Source organism: Echeneis naucrates, chromosome 10 (assembly GCF_900963305.1).
Source record: "Echeneis naucrates chromosome 10, fEcheNa1.1, whole genome shotgun sequence".
In the NCBI taxonomy this organism is placed as follows: domain Eukaryota; kingdom Metazoa; phylum Chordata; class Actinopteri; order Carangiformes; family Echeneidae; genus Echeneis; species Echeneis naucrates.
Genome location: NC_042520.1, coordinates 22,375,276 through 22,399,800, shown reverse-complemented (window position 1 = coordinate 22,399,800; position 24,525 = coordinate 22,375,276).

Below are 24,525 nucleotides of genomic sequence, written 5' to 3'. Positions count from 1 at the left end.
GTACTTTTGTTAAAACGATGTTGGACACTGTAGGCTTCTCTGGACCTCTGAGCAATCTGACCAGTGATGACATGTAGAGCCGCATGTTGCCATTTAACCGCTGGTTGTCGAGGTGGTGTCCAGAAAACAATTAATGCCACATCGACAACTGAAAGTCTTTCTGGGAGAGATCTGGTCTGATTAGAAGAAATGGCATCCATCCCACTGTGAAATCCTCTTCTCTCCGATCACTACTTAATACAAACTGAGTTTACAATAAATGGCTTCAAAGCATCGGGGAATAAATTCAGCTATAGCCGATGTTTATCTGAAAATGCTGTGGCCAAATTTAAGGAGAATATTCAGACATCATTTGCTAAAGTGCCATGTCTAAAGTCAGCAGAGGACTTCTCCCCGACACAGATTGATGACCTTGTGAATAGCACTATGGCCTCACTGTGTTCAAATCTTGATTCTGTGGCTCCTCTGAAAAATAAAGTAATGAAACAGAGGAGATGTAGCCCTCAAATTCAAGCCTTAAAGCAAACTTAATGAAAATTGGAAAGGAAGAGGTGGTATAGTAATGCAGATTAATTCTACTTAGCCTGGAAAGAAAGCTTTAAAACAAAAAATTACCATAAGCTCCTACTATTCAGCATTGATAGAAGAAAACAAGAACAATCCCAGGTTTCTCCTCAGTACTGTAGCCAGGTTGACAGAGAGTCGTAGCTCAGTGGAACCATTGATTCCTTTAGCTCCTAGCAGTGATGATTTCATGGGCCTTTTATTAAAAAAACTGTAACAATCAACATCTTTTACCTACAGCTGGCAGACACCCACTGTCCAGTGCAGCAGCTTCTCAATCAAATGTAACACCTGCTTTGTGTTTGGAAACTTTTTCATCTTTAAACCTCTCGGAGCTTCATCATCTAAACCATTAACTTGTCTTTCAGATCTGATACCTACCAGGCTGTTTAAAAATGTGTTTTTCCCCTAATTAACATGTATATTCTGGATCTGATGAATGTGAGTTTATCTCTTGGTTATGTACCACAGCCTTTTAAAGGTTGCTGTAATAAACCTCTCCTCAAAAGACCTCATCTTGATCCCGATGTTTTGGCTAACTATACACCCATATCCTCCTAAGACCCAGCAATTCATTTTTGTCCTCCGTGGGGGAGATGGCACTGAGGCCTCTATTTTAAATACCATGCATGTAGCCTATTTGAGTAATGTACTAATGTACTGTGAAGAGTACATCCTGGGCTTTCTAGTGGTGTCATACAAAAGTGGGTATGGCCAACAGATCACATTGTCTATCTTTGAAAAATGGTGGGAATCACAGCAAGCACCTTCTATGGTCGTAAGGTAGGTAAGTGATCAAATTTATACAAATATCAAATTTTTATCGTTGATAATGCTTTTGTTTTTTATGTATGAAAGCTTTAACTATGTTATTACTAAGATTTCAGAGATGTATGTTAACTTGAAGCCTTTTAAACGTTTTAGTCCATGCCCTTTGTAGGGGACAGTGGGACTTGCTTATACCCATTTTCATCCATTTTGCATATTTAAGGAAACAGGGCACTGAGTGAGGCAGAAAGGATTCTAATGGCAATAATTGAGGGAGAGTCAGACATTGGGCTGTCAGGAGATGAGGAGGAAGGTGGTCAGACAGTAGAGCAGGAAAATGAAAGCTCAGAGGAGGACTCATCAGCTAATGAGGAGGGAGAAAGTGATAATATCCGATGGGCCTTTTGGATCAGAAGTGACAAGTAAGCTAGGGCTCTTAAGTTTAGTTAGTTTATAAATACAGGGCCAAGGGAGGGAAAACACACTATATATCTTACACATACACACACACACACACACACACACACACACACACACACACACACACACATTTGTTATAGATGTAATTATACCTCTCCTTGTGGAGATTATGATGGGCATCAACACCCCGAACCACAAAGTCTTGAGGCCCTCTGAGTACTTCAAACAATACATAGATGACCGGGTTTTTGAGGAAATATCTACTCATACCAACCAGCGGGAAGTGCTTGTCTCTGGGAAAACCCTTAACACCACTCCAGAGGAGGTGAAAACCTTCTTTGGAATGGCAATGTACATGTTACGCCTCAAATATCCGAGGGTCCGTATGTACTAGGCAGCAAAGACAAGAGTCCCAATCATCTCCAATTCAATGACCAGGGACAGATTCTTCAAAATCTGCCAGTCCATCAAAGTGAAAAATGACTTTGTCATCTCAGATAACCACAAGAAAGAGGATGCTCTCTGGAAGGGCAGGCCTCTGTTAAACAGAGTGCAAGTAGGCTGCCTCAATCAGCAAAGACCATTGAAGTCCTGCATAGATGAGCAGATGATTCCTTTCACAGGCCGGTGTTCCGTGCGGCAGTTTGTGCCAGGAAAGCCAAATCCTACTGGTCTGAAGGTTTTTGTGCTTGCCAGTCCCAGTGGCATGGTGCTTGAGTTTGAAGTCTACAAGGGGCAAAACACATTCAGAGATAAGCAGTTGGGAATGGGGGGGGCATGCTGTCATTCGCATGGCAGAATCACTGCCGAAGGGTTCCCACCTGGACTTTGACAGGTATACCACATCTGTCAAAGTGCTGGATCTATTGAAGACAAATGGTCTCCTGGCAACAGGGACTATTATGAAGAATCAAATCCCTGCCATCTGTAAGTCCAAGATGTCCAATGACACCATGCTTCGGCAACAAGGGAGAGGTGCCTCCAAATTGGTTGTAAGGAAACACTCAGAAATTGCTGTGACTAGGTGGCTTGACAACAAGGAAGTTCTCGTTGCATCTTCTATCCATGCGATAGGGCCCCAGGATAACTGCACAAGGTAGTAATAACAAAAACATGGGAAGGGTTGATCTGTGTGACCGCATGATCAGCCTTTATCCCATGCCAAGCCGCACAAGGAAGTGGTCCGCACTATTCTCTATTTATTTGATCTGGGTGCTGCAAACAGCTGGATCCAGTACAGGTCAGACCATCAGGCATCTGGGAGACCAGAAAAAGAGAGGTTGCAGTACTTTGTTTTCAAGCTGCTTCTGGCCACGGAAATACTGTCCCAGGCACAAGGTGGTGCACACAGTCAAGCTGAAGAGATGTCCAGTGGTGAGGAAGATGAAGCGAGCACCTGGGGGGATGAAGAGAATATTCCTTAAAAAGAAAAGGAGGTCTGTCAAACCACAGCCCAATGAAGAAGTTAAAAAGAATGAAGCACTACATTTGCCAAAAATGGTGGGGACAGCAAATTCTTCAAGGTGCAGGAGGGCAGGGAAGACGTTTGTGAAGCGTGTGAAGTGCAACATCTTTCTTTGTTTCTCAAAGGCCAAAAATTGCTTCCTGATGTACCACGCATGATGTGTTCATGAAATTGTAAGTTTTCAAAAGGTGGTAATTCTTTTTTAATTTAAGAAATGTTTCTTAAAGTTCAATATTAATGTGCAGTCGTGAAATGTGTTTTATATTGGTTTTATATTGTTTGCATTCAAAAAAGGACATGAAAGTCACCACGGATCTCCTTCAGGACAATCTGAAGTGAGCTCTTGGCAATTATGTCCTTTCCAGAAGGTTTTTAAATCCAGCCATTAAGTGCTGCTGCTGATGAAGGGGGGGTGCAATTTCCGTGAGGGAAGTCACTGAGGTAGTCAAACAACTCCACAGTGGGAAAGCCCCAGGGATTGACAAGATCCTTTCTGAAATGTTAAAGGCTCTGGGTGTTGAGGGTTAGGGTTGACCCTCAACACTCAGCCTCCCTAGGAAAGTTTACTCCAAAGTGCTGGAAAGGAGGGTCAGGGTGATCGTTGAACCTCTGATTGAAGAGGAACAATGCAGGTTCCATTCTGGTCATGGAACAATAGACCAGCTCTTCACCCTTCGAGTATGCCCATCCGGTCTGCATGTCCTTTGTGGACCTGGAGAAGGCACACGACAGGGTCCCCCGGGAGTTTTTGTGGGATGTGCTGCAAGTATGGGGTCACTTTTAAGAGTTATTGAATATCCGTACGCCCAAAGCCAGAGCTGTGTGCAGGTATTCAGACTGAGACAAGTGAGGGTTGGCCTCCGCCAGGGCTGCACCAAGTCCCCAATCCTGTTAATGATTTTCATGGACATGATTTCTAGGTGCAGTCGAGGAGGACAAAAGTTGCAGGATGCGGGGCTCAGGATCACATCACTGCTTTTTGCGGACAATGTGGTCCTGTTGGCACCATCGGTCTGTGACCTTCAGCTCTCACTGCACAGGTTCGCATCTGAGTGTGAAGTGGCTGGGATGAGGATCAGCACCTCCAAATCAGAGGCTGTGGGTCTCAGCAGGGAACCAATGGACTGTCTGCTCTGGGTTGGGAATGAGTCTCTGCCCCAAGTGAAGGAGTTCAAGTACCTCTGGGTCTTGTTCACGAGTGGGGGGACCTTGGAGCATGAGATTGGCTGGAGAATCCGAGCAGTGGGAGCGGTACTGCAGCGGTACTGCAGGTACTGCATCAAGCGTTTTGTTTTTTTTTCCCAGAGATAATATACCGTCTAGTTTGTTTCACGTAACTGTCTTTGCTGGTGTTCATAGGTGACTACCCAAAAAAAGTTAAATGCAATAAAGTGTATGAAAACACTTTATTGCATTTAACCTCATTCCTTTTAATCCTGCATGTGTTCATTGATTCACTGAAGTTTATTCATGTTCTGTGATTTTATAAAACCTTTTCTGGAAAATTGTTCTCTTACTCTTGCAATACATTCATCTGAAGCTAAATTCAGAGGCTTTTATTTAAACAGTTTTCTAATAAGCAGTACTTATAGAAACTACTGATCAACCCATATCAATTTTAGGCAAAAACTTCCAGGGTAAGACCTGCTTATTTCAAAGTTAAACCACACCCACTTCCAGGTTGAGCCCCATTCTGAGTAGGCATATATTTAATTTAGTTGATTGAGCAGATACAGATACAGTGTACTCGCTCATCCCTTGTAGCCACCTCTGCTATTGTTATTGCTATTTCAGATTGCTTGATATGCACGCGCAACTTTTTCTTTATCTTTCACCAACCCAGTTATTTTATCGGCTCCTTTTATCTGTTTTACGTACTGCTTGGAAGATATGTATGCAACCTTCCTCTGTTTTTACAGTCATTCTTGTGGAGCAAATTATTTATAGAATGCGTTGCTATGAAATATAATTTTTGTCATGTCTATGTCCTTACTACAGAGATACAATCCTCAGGCTGCTCTTCTCAAGAGAGCAGAAAAAATAGGGAGTTTTTTAGTGGAAACCAAAGGTCAAAGGACACTGAAGGTGGAGGAGGTGTCACCTGACCTGAGTGGTTTTAAAAGTCTGTAAACTGGCCGAGAAAGGAGCAGGCGTTTAGTGACCTGGAGGTTTACTTAAAAAAGCTGGTAACTAATGCGAAATATGCACTCCTGAACCGTGATGATGATTAATTCCATGCTCTTTTTAACTGTCTGTGCCTCTTTTAGAGTTTTTTAACCTACATCATGGCCAACATGTACTGTATATCAGGTCTTTTAGCATCAACGGAGCTCATGGCAAGTCAAGGGGAGCTGCTGTATTTAAACTATTTGAGCTGAAAAAACTCAAATGTAGTTTTTAATCCAGGAAACACACAGCAACGTAGAGAATAAAGGTGATTCAAAGAGGGAATGACCCGACGGGGGTTCTGCACCAACATGTGAAAATGGTTTTTATTTGTATTTATGCTCCAGTTTTAAGCACAGAGAATATTTATTTTTTTATATATATATTTTACAGGGAACTCTTAATGACTGTGCCTATGTGTGTCGGCCTTTACTTGTTAAAAGCTGTGGTGTAGAAGGGGGCGGTTCGCTTTACGCACGTAAATGACTTCTCAGTCGCCACGCTTTAAAAAATCATAACTTTTGATCACACGTCCAAGCTTGATCCAAACTGCTTGCAAAATTATTAGCGCATTCCAAAAAAAAAAAAAAAAAAAAAACCCAAAAAGATCCTTCATGGCGACAGAAAACTGAAATAACATGGTCAAAAAACAGTTTTTAACCACCACTTAACCAGACATTTAGTGTTTTCCATGTGCACCGCTGCCCGATCACCTGACCTATATATGCTCCTGACGCATACAACACGCCCTCTTGACACTTATAAAACAAAAAAACAGAAATATAAACATTCTTAGCAATAACATAAATAAAACACACATTAATGTTCCATTATAACACTAAGGTACCAAATGTACAAAAGTAATTAATTAATTTGACGATTTAACGGCTGCAACACAATGAATATTTATTCTTGGGGTTGATTTTAACTGCTCAGATGATGACCAATTAGACTGATTATCACCTAGAGCCTCATCCTGCTTCCATGAAGTACCATGAGCTGAAGAGGTTTTGATGTGAGGGACAAACAGTACACCTGGACTCACTGTAAAGACAACTCTGTTTCTCTGGACAGGCTGGACCACTTTTGTTGTTTTACGCATCATTTTAGCATTTTTAAAAGCTGTCACATTGTCCCTGTCGGTCTGTCTGATCTCTCTGGTTCTGTGTTGCTTTCATATCCAGAATGTAGAGACCTCCAGTGCTTATTTGCCTTATAACACAGCTATTTTATCAGATAGGTCTTTTAGGTAAGCTTTTAGGTTTTTATGCTTTTTGAGAAAAGAAATCCACATTCTCCTCAGTTCAGCAGTGGTTGGGCTTTGGGAAAATCCTGGCAAAACACTTCTGTCTATAGTATACTTGCAGCGTCAATAAGTACGCCAGCAGATCCCCTCAGGACCTGGAGACAGGTACAGACGTTACTGGGCTGTACAGGAAACTCACCGCTGGGTTGGCGGTGCCCACGTGACAGCTACAATATCTTTAAAACCACACAGCGGCTCTTCTTCAGAACAATCTAAAGTGAGCTCTGGGGAATTATATCCTTTCCAGAAGGTTTTTAATCTGGCCGTTAAGTGCTGTGTTTTTTCTGGATCTTTGTACAATAAACCCACCATGATAACTCTGTAATAATGTGAGCGTTGATTCCAATAGAATATAATAGTCTTTATTGTCATTGTACTCCAGGTTCCAATGAGATTTGTTCTGATGCTCTAACCAAAGAGCAAGAGATAAAATAAATAAATACAATAAATATAAAAGCACATATTAAAAACAGTAGAAAGATAAACAACACTCTTACCCACACATCATCGAATATTTCATGTTATCGTTCAACAACCTGGTGGCTTTCTTAGTCTATTTGTCCGTTGCCTCAAAACCCTGTACCTTCTGCCAGAAGGCAGCAGGTGAAAGAGGCTGTGATTTTTGTTATTAAAACCGTAGGCAACCATATTCCCTGTCGCGAATGATACTGTATATTCCCTTGCTGCACAGAATGAGGAAGAAGCTGACAGGAATGTTCTTCCCAGGTTGTCCTGCAGCAGTAAAGCTGTCAGCATATGCAAACGATGGCAGCTGGTCTCGGACAGTGGTCAGAGAGGACCTTGAGCAGGCTGCTGGACCACTGGAGCAGTCTGAACACGAGCACCTCCTGCTGACGGACTATGGCACAGGCCTGACTGTCCCCTGTTCTGATGATCCAACCTCCAACCCAGTGTCTGTCCCTGCTTGTCAGGAGGTCAAAGTTCAGGCAGACAGTCGGAGGTGAACCTGCAGGACCTCAGTTGTGAAGTTCTGTCTGCACTAATGGTGGAGTAGCTGAACAGGAAGAAGCCGCACGAGCCAACTTCCCCTGGAGAGCTAACCTTGGCTTAAGTGAGGAGGTTCGGCCCGGGTGGAGGAGCCTTTACAAACTTTTACAAACCTCCACTCACCAAGAAAAATCTAATCTCTCCCTTTCTTTACTTTACACGTCTCTAATTTTGCTTCCTCCCATAGTCTGTGTTTTTGATTAAAATTTAGGAAGTATGTTCATACCTAGAAGGGTTCAGGGAAGGACTCTGATCATGTGTGCTGGTGACAAATCGAAATTGGCACCACGCCACACCTTGCAGAAATAACGAACAAAAAAGATTGTGATAGTTTTTCAAGGTTTGACATGATACTCAATGAATGTGAAGTCATAAGGCTTGAAGCTGCAGGAGGAGTTCACTCATCTATGTGATCTTTGTGAGTGACTTCCTGTGTCCAGTATGTGGCACTCGCTTGCTTGACTCCTTTTTAATACATGTAAGTGTTCAGAGGTGGATTCAGATCATAGTGAATTTATACCTGATTGGACAATGTATGCTAGAGTTATGAGGACTTCCTTTTTTAGGGCAAAAGCTGGCAAAAACACACACAAAAAAAATAAATAAATAAAAACGCTGCCATGCCACCCGAAGTAGGTTCAACAAAAAGATTTTGATCATTTTCCATCAAGGTCTTGAGATGATACTGAGCAAATATGGGGGGATTTGGATGAAAACAGTAGGAGGTGTTTGTTAAAGTGCAATGTGTGGAAATCGGTAAAAAATGGCCAACTTCCTGCTGACGTGAGTGCATGTGCCTTTTTGTTGCAGCTCGTCATGATACATGTGTAGCAACTTTTCAGCAATCAATCCTGAGTAAGGGGCTCAAAAAAAGGTATCGGCGTGGAGTTATGTTTTGATGTACATTCCTGCAACCAATGAAATATTATAATTCCGTGCAGTCCTAACATGCTGTCCGAATTTCATGAGTTTTGGGGTATGTTAAAGTCCCCAAAAAAGGCAGTTGAAGTGGAGAAGCCTTGGAGAGGCTTGTTAAATCATCTGACCTGGACATCCAACACCTCAAACCTTATCAAGAAAGCCCACCAAAGATAGTTTTATGTTTTTTGTTTATTCAAAGGAAGCTGTAAGAAGCACAGCTTCCCTAGAAAAAAAGAAAGATAGTACTGCTGCTGAACTTCTATCGGCCCACGATTGATAGCATCCTCACAAAAAGCAAAACTGTGTGGGATGGAAGCTGTGAAAATGCACACCGTGTGTTGAAAACAGCTCAACGGATGGAGCTCCCACACCTGGACAGCATGAGGGGGGGAAAAAAAAGTCACACTGCTGCAAAACTACAAATCCACTTCATAACTTAGTGCTTATTTTTGTTTTTGTTTTTTCAATTATGTATTTATTACACAGCACAGAGAGATGCTGCTCCAAGATTTATGGTGAATAATCACAGTCTTTTCTGATTCAAAGATTTATACAGACATTCTTATAAGCTGGAACTCAACTGGATGCTTTTGACACAATTAAAGATGTTCAGCAATGTGACTCCTACTTAGGCTGACTCTAAAGAGCTCTATTTTTAATTAATTAATTTATTTATTCATTTTGCATCCCAAACTCATCACCCTCATTGAGGGATGGAACATAGATCACCTCAATGAAAAGTTTCATCTTCAAGCTTGGCTCTCTGCCCCAAATCAACCTCTTGTTTCTCTCATCCTTCTTCATGAGCAACACCCCAACATACTTGTACTCCTTCATGCGGTTCTGCAACTCCTAACCCAAAGTGAGCAAGGGTACTCCAGCCTCGAACATTTGTGTGCTATCTCTCAACCGAACCATGCAGCTCTGACATGTTGCTGGATCCTCTCTTTAAATCAGCTCATCGTTTCATGTCGGCAGCAGAGATGGATTTTGAGAAATGTATCTAAGACTATTGAAGCATCACTCTTTCACATATGTTTGCGTTTGACTTAGGTTCATGATTTATTTAGTTATTTATTCATAAGTTGGGATGGGAGGAAGATGTAAATAAAGCGCAAATGTTGCTTCCACATACAGACATGAAAGCATTTCCTGATATGTCAGTGACTCTGGCATGTTTATGAACTCAAATTTAAAACTCTGATTGACTTTGACTTCAAACCCTTGACTCTGTATATCACTGAGTTTATGTGCTTTATATTTGCTGGACAGGAACTTAAACTCTACTTGAATCATGCCAACACTTGTATTGGAATATTGTGAACAAACATCTAAAATCCTGTATTTAGTCCTGATCAAAAGCCTTTCTTACTGTTTATTACTGCTGACCTAATGATGTCAGTGTCAACTCCCATCCGCGGTTTAGTTGGAACTTTTATCCTGAATGTATGAAACTCTTTTTTGATTGAAGGGATTTTCTCTGCAGCAGTTTGTTGTTTAGTGGATCTTAAGTGACAAGTAGCTCCTTCCTGGTGGGCTCAAAAAGAAGAAATGATGACTCAGTCGAGTTGCGTCCTTTAGGATGTTTAAAGGTCTCCTCAAGCAACATGACCTGCAGGCCTCTTCGAGTGCAGGCAGAGACGGCTCAGTTATTTTCTTGTTTCTCTAGAGCTCTCCTGTCTGCTACTCTACTACACAGGCAACTGAAAAAGATCAACTCACCAGCTGATGCTTGTTTGTGTGTCCTCAAGCAGAACAGCCATTGAGCTTTTCTAACTAGAGCAGTGGACATGGTGTCCCAGTGTAATTGACAATCCCTTCCAGTTCTTCCAGTTCCACAGTCTAAAAGACAGGGGCCCTTGTAGTGTCTTTTGAAGGCGATAACAAATTCTTTGTGTTCATCGGTGTTCTTGCCGTTGCTCGGTTGTTTCCAGAATCACCTCATTCAAAATTGCTGGGTTGTTATATTATTATACATGGATGATTAACCACACTTGACTTCCCCTAAGGACCTCAGTGGATCTCATTCTCACAGAGTCACAGACTTATTTTCTCTAAATTACTCGACAAAGGTAGGCATTTCCAATTTTGTTCTGTAATAATGCAGAATCGGAGGGAAGTGGGCGACGTTATTTTTCTGCAATTTCATTTCATATATGAGGGACTATGGATCCAGACCTGAAGCACTGAGGACTGAGGATCAAAAGCTCACAAGATGCTGTCGGAGTCACATACTGTAGATGAACTTGACGGCAAGATTGTTCTGAATTCTTGGTCTTGTTTTTATTTAAAGGACCCAAAAAGCAAAGACGGTCAGCTGGCACAAAGATACTGGTTGACATGTCTAAGTCAGTCATGTAAAATCAAGAGCTGGCTCCACATCTTCTAATATTAAAAAAAAAAAATCTGACCTTGAACACCTGTAATAGAAGCCCACTCCCTCAATGTGACGGCTAAGAACTCTGCAGATCCAACATTCAGATGAAAGGAATACGCTCAATTTTGAAAATTCTTGGTCACCACAGGAGAACTTGTGGACGCGACAGTCCATCTAAGCACTGCAGTGTCGAATTGTCCGAACTAAATACAGCAATACAGCAATAGGCTCCTGTGTGAACACAGTGGCCCTTTTATGCCAGATTTGATAACTGCTGGGACTAAAAAAGTTACATACATTTATCTGCAACTTTGTCACTTTGTTCTTATACCTTGTGTTTTTAATTTATCTTATTGTTGTCTCTGTCTTATTTAATGTCTTTTGTCACCTGTCCTCTGTGTCCTATTAAATTTTTTTATTTGTCACCTGTTCTCATGCCTTGTGCTGCTGTGGCATTCGAATTTCCCCAATGGGAATCAATATAGTATTACCTAATCTAATCTAATCTAATAAAGTAATAGTTCTGTCAAACACTGTATGTCCTTTACTGGTCCTTCTGAAGATGGAAATCATTGTGCTTGTGGTGCAGTCTCCTCTGGATCCAAACAAAACAAAAGAAAAAGCAAGAAAGACAAAATCAGAATACAAAAAAAAAAAAAAAAAAGCGAACAAATGTAATCCAATGACAGAAAAAAAGGGAAGAAAGCAGTCTTTGTTTGTCCCACGAGTTGCAGACCATGGCTTCATATTTCAAAAGTTTGGAAGAAGTTAGTGTATGTCATAAGTATGCAGATAAGCAGACAATGTGGAACTAATCATTAGGTTTTTGAAAATGTTATGCAACTTGAGAGTCATATCGATGAAGGGGAGGTACGAGATTCAGATGATGTTACAGTGTATCTCTAAATTCTGTTCTTCATTTCAATGTAGGATTTAGGTTATATATTGTAGGTGGTTCGTGAAGTAATAGATAGACACTTTTATTAATCCCAAAGGCAATTAATAAGGCATCAAATAGCTTACTTGGAAATGTACATAGCACCCACGTGTCATATCACCCACAAAAAAATTATGAAGCAATAACAAAATATATTAGAAAAAAAGAATAGGAGAGGGCAGTACAGTGGGCATATTGATTAGCGTTGTTGCCCCACAATAATAAGGTTTTGGGTTTGGTTCTCGGGCCTGGGGCCTCTCTGTGCAGAGTTTGCATGTTCTCGCTGTGCTTACGTGGGTGTATCGTACTGCATACTGGTATGTGATCACTGATTATAATCGGGTGTATGCTGGTGTTAATTTTTAGTGCAATGGTATTTTTTGACAGGAAAAATCATTTGTTGAAAAAGCACAATGCACTGGGGGGATCTCGAGCCACCGCCAAGGCCAAAGTCATTCATATAGTCCCTTTAGGACTTCTTTCTCTTTGTTTGCTGAGTTGTGAGAATGATCTATAGAGGGATTCAGGACTGTGCTAAAGTCCCCTCCAATGATTGTTGGTGGGGTGACTTAAAAGTCAGATAATTGCAAAAAAACTGTGTGGAAGAAAGCTGGATAATGTTATTATCCAATTATGTATAATCTATTAAAAAGTGATGCTTGTATCATGATGTATCGGCCCTCTAGGTCTGTTACCATACTGTTGAAAGTAATGACTAATCTCTTATGGTGAAAAATGGAGACCCCTCTTTGACTGCTATTGTAATCTTGTAGCATTATGAAAATATGTAGTTAACATTTGTATCTGTAAGAGTTTTTCCCCTAATTCTAAGAAAAAAGTATGAGGAAAATATCTGCTTTTAATTTTGTGGCACAGTCCATAGTTTTTATTCTTTCTATTTTTATTTTTTGCCCATGAGTGAAGCCATGCCCATGAGAAATGAAAAAGGAAGGTGTTGAATTGTTGAAAAGTTTATTTGAAGCAAGGAGTAAAAAAATGAAAAAAAAAAAGAAACAAAAGAAAAACAAAATAAGCACCTGACAAGGGGAACAAAAAAGGAGAGGGAAGAAGTTCAAATGTATCACCTCTTCTCCCTGCAGTTATAATTACTTAATGGCCAAGATGTTTACACCTCCACATACATCTGCACGTATATTAAAGATATACAAAAGGACCAACTTACAATTGGCATCAGTAAATAAATAATGATAAACAATAATCGGTGGAAACCTCCTCCCGTCACACCATTTTCCCAGTTGCATCCCACAATGTGAAATACGAAATACGAGATTTTCTGTATGTATGGATGTGATTGATTTCCAGCATATGTCTCCCTCTTAACAGACAACCCACTTTCCTTCCCTTAAATAATGTTTTTATGTCTTGAGTTTGAAGAGTACTTTTAACTTTGAATGCGATTTGTGCTGTTTGGAATTTAACAATGTGTGTGAATCTTGACAGCAGGAAAAGTGAGTGAATGCGATCCAGGAAACCAACATCATGAATACGTATTGCCCTTTTTTAAAAAACAGTTAGTGGATTGATCAAACTCATATAGTTATGCACAGAGCAGTATAAGAGGCGGAGTGATTTATGATTGAGAACCTGTTTTGCTTTGTTAAGAACTGAAATTCTGCTTGATAAATTGTTTATTGTGTGGTTTCCAACTGATTTTCTCATCTATTAGGAATTTATATTTGTGAGCCTTTTTTCTCTGCAATCCATCTTGCTGTATTTTTATTTGTATGTTAATTCTGTATTTCCAAAATAAGATAATTTTTGTTTTGTTTTGCTTTAATGATAATTTGTTTGTCATACTTTATTTAATTTGTTAATTTCTTGAGGGATTTCCCTAAGAAGTTGATGTTAAAATGTTTCCAGAACAAAAAATATTCATGTCATCCACAGAAAATAACACTGGCTGCAATACCTCTGACACAGTACAGATATCATTTAAGCACAAGATAAACAGTGTAGGGCCCAACACTGACCGCCAGGGGACACCACAAACAATGTCCAAACATGTTAAACAAACATCACCCAGCTTAACAAACTGCAGTCTCCTCTGTAAATAGCTTTTGATCAAGTTTAACACAATACTTATGACACCATATCTCTCCAATTTTTGCATTTAAAATCATGGTTAATTGTGTCAAATGCCTTCTTAATATAAATGAATACTCCGACAGCACATTTCTTTTGCTCAGTTTCTTTTATTGTTGCTAGCAAAGTTGTCTGTTTGGTCTGAAACCGTATTGACTGTACGAGAGAGTAGTTTATGTTTGGTATGAATTCATCCAGTCTATTATTGAAAAAGATCTGAAATACTGCCCTCAGACCAGATGTGGTACTGTACTCCTTGCCTCGGAAAACAGCACTGCTGCCGGAGCTGACTGTCCCTTGGGATGAGGGGCTGGAGGTAGCCCATGAGAGGAAGTGGGCGAAGTACTCAGACCCAGTGGCAGAGTGCTGGGAAAGTGGGTGGAGCACCAAACTGTACACAGTGGAGGTGAGAGCTAGGGTCTTTGTTTGGGAGTCTGCATCACGGCTGCTAAAAGACCTGTGGCTGCATGGATCTAAGTTGCAAAAGGCAACCAGAGAATTGTCAGAGGAGGCGGAGAAGGCCAGTTTTTGGCTCTTGCTTAGAAGGCAAGACAAGTTGTGGAGGGGGGGTTGGAAATCGCTATTCAGACCTGGGTGAAATGACTGTAGCAGTCAGATATATATTGGCTCATGGTCTGACCAGCACTGATGTAAACACAACATCTGGGCAAACTCGCCATTCTCTTTCCTGTAATGTTTTTCAAAATGCAACGACCTGTAAGCTGTCCAGCATGGTGCAGTTAAAGTAAAACAATGTCAAAGTCCAATACAAACAAACTGCTGTATATAAAGCTCTGAGTGTTAGAGCCGCCGTGTGAGAAGCTTCATTCGGCTCATTCAGTTTGATAAGGGCTGAAGATGAGATGTGATGGACAGCGGCTTTGTGTTCAGTCTTCCTCTTTTTGTGATGAGGATACACAGGTGAGGTCATCACAGACACAGAGGAGAAAAATTGATCTGGCAGTGAAAAGGGCTTCAGTTAGCTTTTTAAGTGGTTCCACTGTGTTTTGTTCCTGTTAATGTTGTTGTAAAGTGCACAACACATACTGTGTGCTGTGTAACTGCAGTGTGACCTCACATTGTAATTAACAGGAATAATTAATAATGTCTATAAATAATTTTTTTTTTTTTTTTAAGCTCCTCACAAAGGAAATACTGTCCTGTGCTGTAAACAATGCTAAAGAGGAAGAAACGGGATGATGAAGGCTGATGAAACAAAGGGAAGGAAATCTAGCAGCAGTGGAGCTGGGAAGGGACAACCCAAGGGAGCTAATGAGTGGAAAAAAAAATAGGGGGAGGGGGAGGACACAGAGGTGAGAGACTGCAGAGAGGCATTAAACAGTCAGAACAGACGTGCCGGAGCTTAGTCATCTCTGGACAAACACACTTCAACACACACACCTCATTTGGCCACAGCGTGTTTGTCACTGTGAAATTCGATGAAGTCATGTGCGTGCTGGAGGTGACGCCGAGTTTTAGCTCTCTCACTCACTCTCTGTCTCAGCGTGTGTGTCTGTACGCATGTGTCGCCATGTGAATTCATTCCAAGAGCTGACACTGAAGTTCTACATGTGCCTGTTTCCTCTTTGTGTCCCAGAATGCAATTCTCCTCCCCCACGTCGCCCTCTTCAAAACCTTTTGCAGTGCCTGTTTTGAAAAGGCTTCTCCACAGTGGTATCAACATGGGGTTGTGGTAGAACATCACATTCTCTAACTAGCCCCCCCCCCGAACCTCCCTCATTCTGAATAGATTCTATATGAAATTCATTAAAAAGTAAAACACAGCAAAATGTCACGATCAACGTGATGCATCACGACACGATCGCAGTCATCCCGAGTCTCTGTTGTCCCGTGATCACGCTGAAGCCACCAGATATAAACATGCAGCCCCAAACCATCAATTAATCATCAGTCTGTCAGTGTTTCTCCTGCTCCTCCTCACTGTCACCTTTCTTGCCCTGTCACTCGCTCATGTGTTCATGCAATGAATTGTGGGTCTCTCTGGTAAGTGTTCAGGACAGCACAAGGCAGGATCCACGTGCTGCACTAAGCGTCGCTGTAAGGCCTCTCACGGAGCAGTGCTGCCACTCTTTAGTGGTTTTTTTGTCCATAAGGCATCAGCTGCAGTCGTTATAGAGTCTGAAAAGCTGTCCTGAAGTACGAGCCCATAGCACATTCATTATTACATTAATTATTATTGTTATATAGCATTTGCTGACACTGTAATACGGCTGCAAAGATGGCAACAGGTGTGAGTGAGATTGAAGCAACCAGCTGCTGTGGGGATTTTCTACACAAACAAAATAAAATCATAATAATAATGAATCACACTGATAAACCCTTGAATAATCCATGTTTTCCTTTTGATTCTAAAGTGTTTAAGAGGAGGAGTGACTTTTATGGCTGTGTGAGCACATGCATGTGCGACAGTACATTTAGGATGGCTGTGATTCAACATTAGTTTTGTTTGCCAGTGTACACACACACTGTCCTTTCTCCACGCAATGATTAAATACCAGAAGGCGTTTGTGTCTATTCGTGTACGTGTGTGTGGCTCTGATTAAATCATGACCAGTGTGAAGGCTCCTTTATAAATGTCAGAATATATAAGAGTCAGTTTTTCCACTCGGGGGTTTTGTCTGTCTGATGGTGCATTCATCTTCCTGCAACTACACTATGAAGAGCTTTTGCGTGAGTGTGTGTGTGTGTGTATGAGCGAGCGAGTGAGTGAGAAAACAAAGGAGAGAGAGGAGGAGAGAGCGATTGCTGAATACTAATGGGAATATCAGTCTATTGAGAACACAATTTCTATCAGAAGTCTACAGTATAAAAATCTCTCTGTGTGTTTCACCCAAAAACCAACCAGTCACTGGCCCCATTAGATGAACAATGTAAATGTTTTTCCCTGCAATTACCAAAAGTGACTTTAGTTCATGAACATATTAAGGCAGTGAGGGAAGCATGGATCTTGCACAAAATTACTCTTCCACTGGAAACAACAGGCTCAGGAGAAAGGAACAAACACCAGGGAGTTACTGTACTTGAGACAGCAAGCGCACAAAAGATGTATTACACAGGGCAGTCTGGTCACTGCTGCTTCCTTCATGTTAATTACGTCTTTTTTTTTTTTTTTTTGGACTCATCATCTTTTCCAATCTTCTTTGATTGTGGTAAGTTTCCACTGCTCGGTTTCAAGATCAGGGGAGAAGATTAAAGTGACTCACTATGAGACTGAACAAACTGAGGGGAGCATGAGTTGCCAGTTCTCAGTGATTCCTCTCCACAGGGGTAGAAAGGAGAAACGTGTGTCCCACCTCATCTATCTAGTGTCTGCTGCTTGTCTGGGATGCTACTGAGGCTAAATAAGATGGTTCAAACATCCCTTTCCTCAGCAGCATTTTCCAGATCCTCCCAGGGGACCATAAAAAAAAAATAAAAAATCAAGCTTTAGATGAGATATATGTTATCCCTTAAGTGTGTTTGGTATCTGTCATGTGTCTTGTACCAGGTGGACTCACTTCCACATAAACATTTTGATACTACTTTGGGCTGACTGCCTGGTTGTCCCATGGCAGTTTGATACCTTCTTGTCAAGTACATCACCCTGTACTTCGACCAAAGTTCAGCGTTTTTTGTTTTTTTTTTTTTAAGAGAGGCACAACTATGGTCAGGTTAATTAATCAAGGCACAAAAAGCCTGCTGTTTGAGCCAAAACCTGATACCAAAATATCACAGGGTTTTGTTACGAGCCAAACGTGGAGCAATTTGCCAAGGTCCTTTGTTCCAAAGTTCCTTTGTTAAGAGCACATTCCTTTTTTCCTGTGTTTCTCAGAGAGGACGTTTCCTGATCAGGAGCAAGCTTAAAGGATCTTGAACACGATCCTGAGAGGATTACCTTGCTTTGCTTACTTGGAAGAGTTGAGGAGGCTGTTTATATGCTTACCCAGATTACTGCTAGTATTATACCGTATGGGAAAATATGAAATAGAGCATGATATGAGATTTGAAAATCGTGCATTTTTCTTATCTCTAGTTGCTGGCCCACCATTTTGTCCAGTTATGAACATTCCTTTTTATATCTAAGGATGAGCGCAACCACCCTCCAGAGGAAACTGAATTCATTTTCTAGCCGCATTGGTCAAAGCTTGTGACCATAAATAAGGGATGACACCAGAGCAGGTGAACTGAAGGCTTCCAGGTGATGTGCTTCTGATGGATTCATCACTTCTGCCCAAGCCTCCAAAACACAATGGGCCTACACGTGCAGCACAAAAACACAAAGTGTCCTTGCCAATTTCAGACAGATGCAGTTGTCATTTTCCCCTCCAATGCGCACATCATCAAATGGTAAATACACTTCCACAGCAGCTCTGGGTCTGGTCAGTCACAATATCTCATCAGCTAATGACAAATTGACTCTCATGCTGTCACACAGTGCGCCATTATAGTAGCAATTTGCCAAGTTGGCATCTGGCTTTTTAAAGGAATTTGAGTTGTCAGTCTGATTGGTTAATTATATGTGACACTCATTGCACCCCCATGACATATTTAGAGACAAAGCACAATGCTCTTGAACCATGAGCCTAGTGCACCATTTTGTTCCACTGTGAAAATGGTGAAAGTGATATGGATACTCCCTTAAGTTCATTCATACCACCAACTTTAGATCATGCACTTTGAGCTTTGAGTGAATTTCCACTCCCACCGTCTTTCATTGAGTCCTGTTTAACAATTGACTGCTGACATTCAACGCCGTCTACATCATTGATGCCGCCATGCTGCACAGAGGTCAGCAAAATAGTCATCTCTATTGAAAATAAACACTCACCAGAAAAAAAAAAAAAAAAAATCCAAAGCATTCAAGCTTGCTAATCTCTTAACCTCCTATACCAAAGCCAGGAAGGAGTTACAAGCTCAAAAACTCTGTTTTCACCATCATCCATTAATGCATCAGAATAACATTAAAATATAGCCATGAATGAGATTTTGCAGAGGAGCATTGTTACTGCCCAGCAAAACCACCTGTGTTTTCCACTTATCGCTTACCTCACTATTAAGTTTTATTCACACTTCTGATGATATCATCAGATGTCTGTTGTTATTGTTGTGATTTGTGTCTGTATAGCTCCTTTTTAATGTTCTCATAAAAAGAACTCAGCAGACATATGGGGGAGGGTTCCCATATCCACTAATTCACACTGTCACACTATCCACACTGTCATAGACAACTTTTTAGTCCTTGAGGTGAATAGATACTAAATACTGATGTATTTAGTGTCCCTTTTTCCTCTGTTTTGTCCGACCCATAAAAATGTAAAACACTCGTCACAGCCTTCTTCTTTCTTTGGATAAAAGTGATTAATGAGAGAATCCTGCCGCATTTTAATCTCAAGGTATAAAAAGTGGCGTACAGGCCCCGGGGCTGCTTATTTCACTTCAGATTCAGACATTCATTCTGTGTGTGTTAGTCAGAAACAATTGTCAACCTTCTTTTTGCTCAGCATAGTAATGTGGGGGAAATTTAATGAGTGGTAATGGGAAATTAAACAATTAAAAGAAGGTCAGAAGGTGTCCAGGTGGTATTTGCAGATATTTCACATTTAGCTCTTATTCCTTTGTTTCCTGGCGGTTCCGGTTTTTCTGCCTTTTTTGGGCGATAAACCAGTGTCTGTGCATAACCTTCAGTGACGTCTGTTATTCAAGTGCACTCTCAATCTAAAACTAAGAGAGAGATGAAAAAACGAAATCAGCAGCTGCCTTGTGGGCTGTGCAAATTGGCTTGTTTTAATAATTTACTTCAAATCCTAATTCATGAAACAATCACAGGATCTTTCCTTTTCTTTTTTTTCTTCCTCTCCCAGCTCCAGAGTAATTAATGAAATGTCTTGACTGCTGATTAAGTTTAGCTGAAGCGTAGTAAAGAGGGAGGACAGGCACTGAATTCTGAGCTGCTTATTTCCATTAAAACTAAATCTCAAACACTATTCTCTCTGCATTAAACTTATTGTCAAATCAAGCTTTCTACTGGGTCAGAGCCACATGCGCCCAAGAATGCAAACATGAAAACACACATTTTTCCTGCCACCCATGCACCATCAGGCACAGATTAAGATTTGGACTGAAGTTGATAAATACATCAGGCCATTTAAAACGGTTCCTTTTATTGAATGACTAACCAGGTTGATAATTCGGTGTGACATAATTAATTACAGCCAATTAGGTAAACAGATGGGACAGAGAGTGTGTGGAGATGAAATAAGCACGAGGGTCATTAACTTGTGTGGGTGGGTGGATCGGGCTTCACTCTAGAGCCATAGAGCAAGTGGGGATCAGTTTGATGTGAGGAGGAGAAAACCAAGAGCTGTAAAAGGATGAAGATGGAGATAAAGATTAGCTTGTTCTGACACTAAGCTGCTGATATTGTCCTTTAAGTGATAATCTACTGCGTTTGATAAATATCAATGTCTGTCTTGCCATGCCCTGCAGGGAATGAGAAGCTCTCCTTCCACCTGGATCCACCTACTTTTCCCATCAGGTTCCTCAAGCTCCATTGAGGCAATGCAGTGACACATTCACACACATTCTCTCTTTATTTTTAATTTGAATGTGACAAAGATTTTTAATGATCTTAACAGCTAAAGTTGAAGAGCAAGTATACATTGTAAATAAAGATGGAACATTTTGATAAAATGTGATGTTGACTATGATTCTGTGAAGTGAAGGCAACGCTGAAGTGTCTTAAGCATTCGATTTAGTAACCACAGCATTATGATATACAGAAGAATTTGCCATAAAGCAGAGGATGCATTACAGGGTTTGGCTAATGTATGACTGAGAATGGCACTATACAGTCAGGCTCAAGTAGAGAGCAGGCCAGATCACTCCTCCTCAGCTTCACCTTCCCTTTCAAATATGGTTTCTAGTTGTACCATAAAATCAAGATACACTCAAATTCGAAACTGGGGCCTTCGCTGTTAATGATGTCACATTGGGTTGGTGCTTGAGTTGGTTGTAGCCTTTTTGAAATCATTCAAAGGGCCGCCATCTGAACCGTGTCTGACTCTGCCAAACTACCAGATAACCCCCCCCCCCCAAAAAAAAAAAAAAAAAAAAGGCATGTGTATCCAAGTCACTGAGACGTGAAATGCGGGGTGAATCATGAGAGAGGCTCGAAATTTCAGTTTCACTGTGCATCACTTAATTATGCTGTCAACTTGACAAGGCGCCAACCTAAGAGACTCCGCTTGGCAGATCTCAGGAGGACAGCCATGCCTATTGGCTGGGAACGTCCTTTGGAGCAGTAGAGTGTTGTATTTCAGCACTGCTCGGGCTTCTTTCCACAAAGCAGCTGATATAAGCTTTCACAGAAAGGACTGTAATGTGTTCCTCCTGGGCAGGAAAAAAGGGTGGATGGAAACCCATTATCACCACAAATGTAGACATACCTGTGGTTAAGGAGGAACTTTTGGTATTACACCAAGAGCAGCTGCACACTCCACGATATTTGGCATGGAGCTGTAAACATAGCAGGCGTCCAGCCATGAAGTCAACTACAATGTGTGAGCAAGCGTGATGTGTAATGGATGGAAAGAACCAGCAGGAAGTTGGTGGGATGCCTCACTGTAGGCACAGTTTGGGCAGGCAGCCTCAAACTCTTGGGTGTCTGGCTGACGGTGGACAAGGGGGCTTCATAAAGAAAAGATTATGGCTTCGCCCTGGGTGGCAATTTAGCTAAGTAGAGTGTTTCCAGTGGAGATCATTAAATCTCATGGATTCAGGAACAAACAGCTGGATATCGGTGCCATTAACTGATTCTGGATGAGTATGCTGGGTCTCTTTAACCTGCACCTTAACTTCCCTGGTGGCAATGGCCCAATTAGAGGAGCAGTTCTCAAACCGATGGGTGATGCCATAGATGGTTTCCTCTTGGTGTTCACCAGGCAGAGATGATGAGGTGCTATCAAGTTAATTTATGTAAAATGAAGGCATGGGGAGTGTCAGTTTAATTGAAAAAGGAATAAAGGGAATAAATAATGTCTCAGATTCTGCTGCAAATGTCAGGGTTTGGAATAAAATTTCTTTGGAGTACCATTAGAAACTGTAAGGCAGGCATAAAGAAACTATTGGTTTTGCCTTTGCTACATAGCTAATGTTAACACCTAATAAATCACGCCCATCATCAGCGTTGAAAAACTAAACAAAGGGAGTCCGATAATTGCTATCCAATTATCATGGGCCAAGCGTGTGCATGCTTTAGCTTAAACCTTATGTCACTGTTTGTAACATTGCTGTATTGGGTTCCCTCTGTGCTCCAGCTTCTCACCATAACGCAAAACCATGCCAGTTATGTTAGTCGGCTGACTCTAAATTGCCCATAGGGTTGAATGGCTGTCGCTATATACGAACTCTGTGATGGGCTGGGTGAGGCTCCCGGGGTTGCATGGGTCAGTGACATGGCCTCCAGATCCATGCATCCCTGCTGTATATGCAGCATAGGAACTGGGGGAATTGTTTCTATTCTAATAGCCAGTGGATTTGTTAAACCTTAACCTGTAACTTGACTCTCAGAGTCAGAGATGGATGTAAATCAAACAGTAAGACTTTGGTTTGACTGATTACTTACTTATTTACATAGTCATATTTCCTTCCCAGTCATCTGAGGTTAACTTCAGGAATTTTAATGTCCTGAAAATCTTGATAGTGTCAGTTGCGTTTACATAAACACCAAAGTCTTTACGAAGAACGGCGTACAGCGGAGAATAACCCCAACTGCAGAGCTCAAGAGCATAAACCCTGAAACATTCATGAGCTGGATGTTTGAACGAAAACCGACTTTTGACAAAATAGAGCAATGGATAAAAATTTGTGGATGTGGGCACAAAAAGAAGCTGTGAAAGCTACATTAGTTCTGAGCCTCGATGGAGGAGAGATTTCTGTGTGCTCACTCTCAGTCTTCTGTCTTAACTTACTATTTAATGATCACAGGAAGAAATAACACCTCGGTTGTTAATGCTAATTGGATTTGGAAAAACAAGCTTTTTTTGCCCTGCCATAGACTGGCAACCTATCTAGGGTGAACCCCTCCCTCGCCCAGTGTGAGCATCCCCACACACTCTGATGGATAAAAAGTATACATGATGGATGGATGGTTAGAATCTTTCATTGCTGGTTGCAACTCATGTTTGGTTGCTGTTTGAACATGATGTCATTTCTGTGTAATTAAGCACAGAGTCAACACCTGTCGTTCTGAAAGTTTAACTGTGCATCTGAAGATGGACTCACTGCATAGTCAAGGGTGTGGCTGAGGTTGAGCTGCGTGTCATTCATTACCCCAGTTAGTGGCTGACATTATCAGCAGAACAAGTCTTTCGTATACGGTCTCACATCACAGAGGATGATGGAAAGGTTATCTTTGAACATTCTTTGGCTGATTGATGAAATATTTCCCAGGTAGTGAATTACACAAGAGGACAGTGTTTTTGACAGTGTTAGCACAAAGTCCACGACCCTTGACCTTTGTTCGTGACAAAAAGTGTGACATGAAGGATACATATAATGGACAGCGATTGAAATAACTCAATACATAACATTTATCCATCCATCTTCTACCGCTTTTCCGTTTCAGGAGCCAATCCCATTTCACACTGGTGAGGGCGGAGTCACCCTGGACAGATCACCAGTCCATCACAGACAAACAACCACTCACACTCAGACCTATGGACAATCTAGAGTCACCAGTTAACCTAAACCTGATATATATATATCCTCTCACAAAACAGACCCATAAGACTGTCAAATTACACTCTGAATCTTTACTGCACAGACTCTTCAGCAAGGCTGTATATGCTGGCCTCTTCAATACCATCACAATAGAAATGGGTTACAAGAGGATTAAAAAAAAAAACAAATTATATTTCAAAATGGGCTTTAGAGATCATAAAGTTAATGTTATGTGCAAACTTTAATCATACAGTAATTGTAAATGAATAGTGCAAAGTGAATAGTGGCTTCATTTGGCCCTTGCTGTCCTTGCAATTCCATTATTTCATTACATGGATCACTGGCTTCAAGACTCTTCTGACTCTCACAGTGGACAGTGCGTCTCGCTGACTCACTGTGTGAGGAATATTTTTTTCAGTTATAATTAATAACAAATTTAACATGTTAGAAATCGCAAATTCATTAGCGGAGCAATTAACTGGGCAAGGGGGCAGTTATTTACAGTGATGTTCATACAGTTTCTTTTTTCACCACCTTATTCAGTGTAAAATCCAGCTTTCAAACAATCATAGACATCCACACAGTTTAACATACATCCACTCCGCACAGAAGGAGTAAACTCCAATTTGAAATAACACGGACAGCAAAGTTTGCTTAGCGAAATCTGCACCATCTGACACGAGAACAAACAGATCTTCAGAAATTCCATATTTCTTATGCATGGAGATGTGTGGAGAATATGAAATTTTCAATACTTGATTACATTAAGT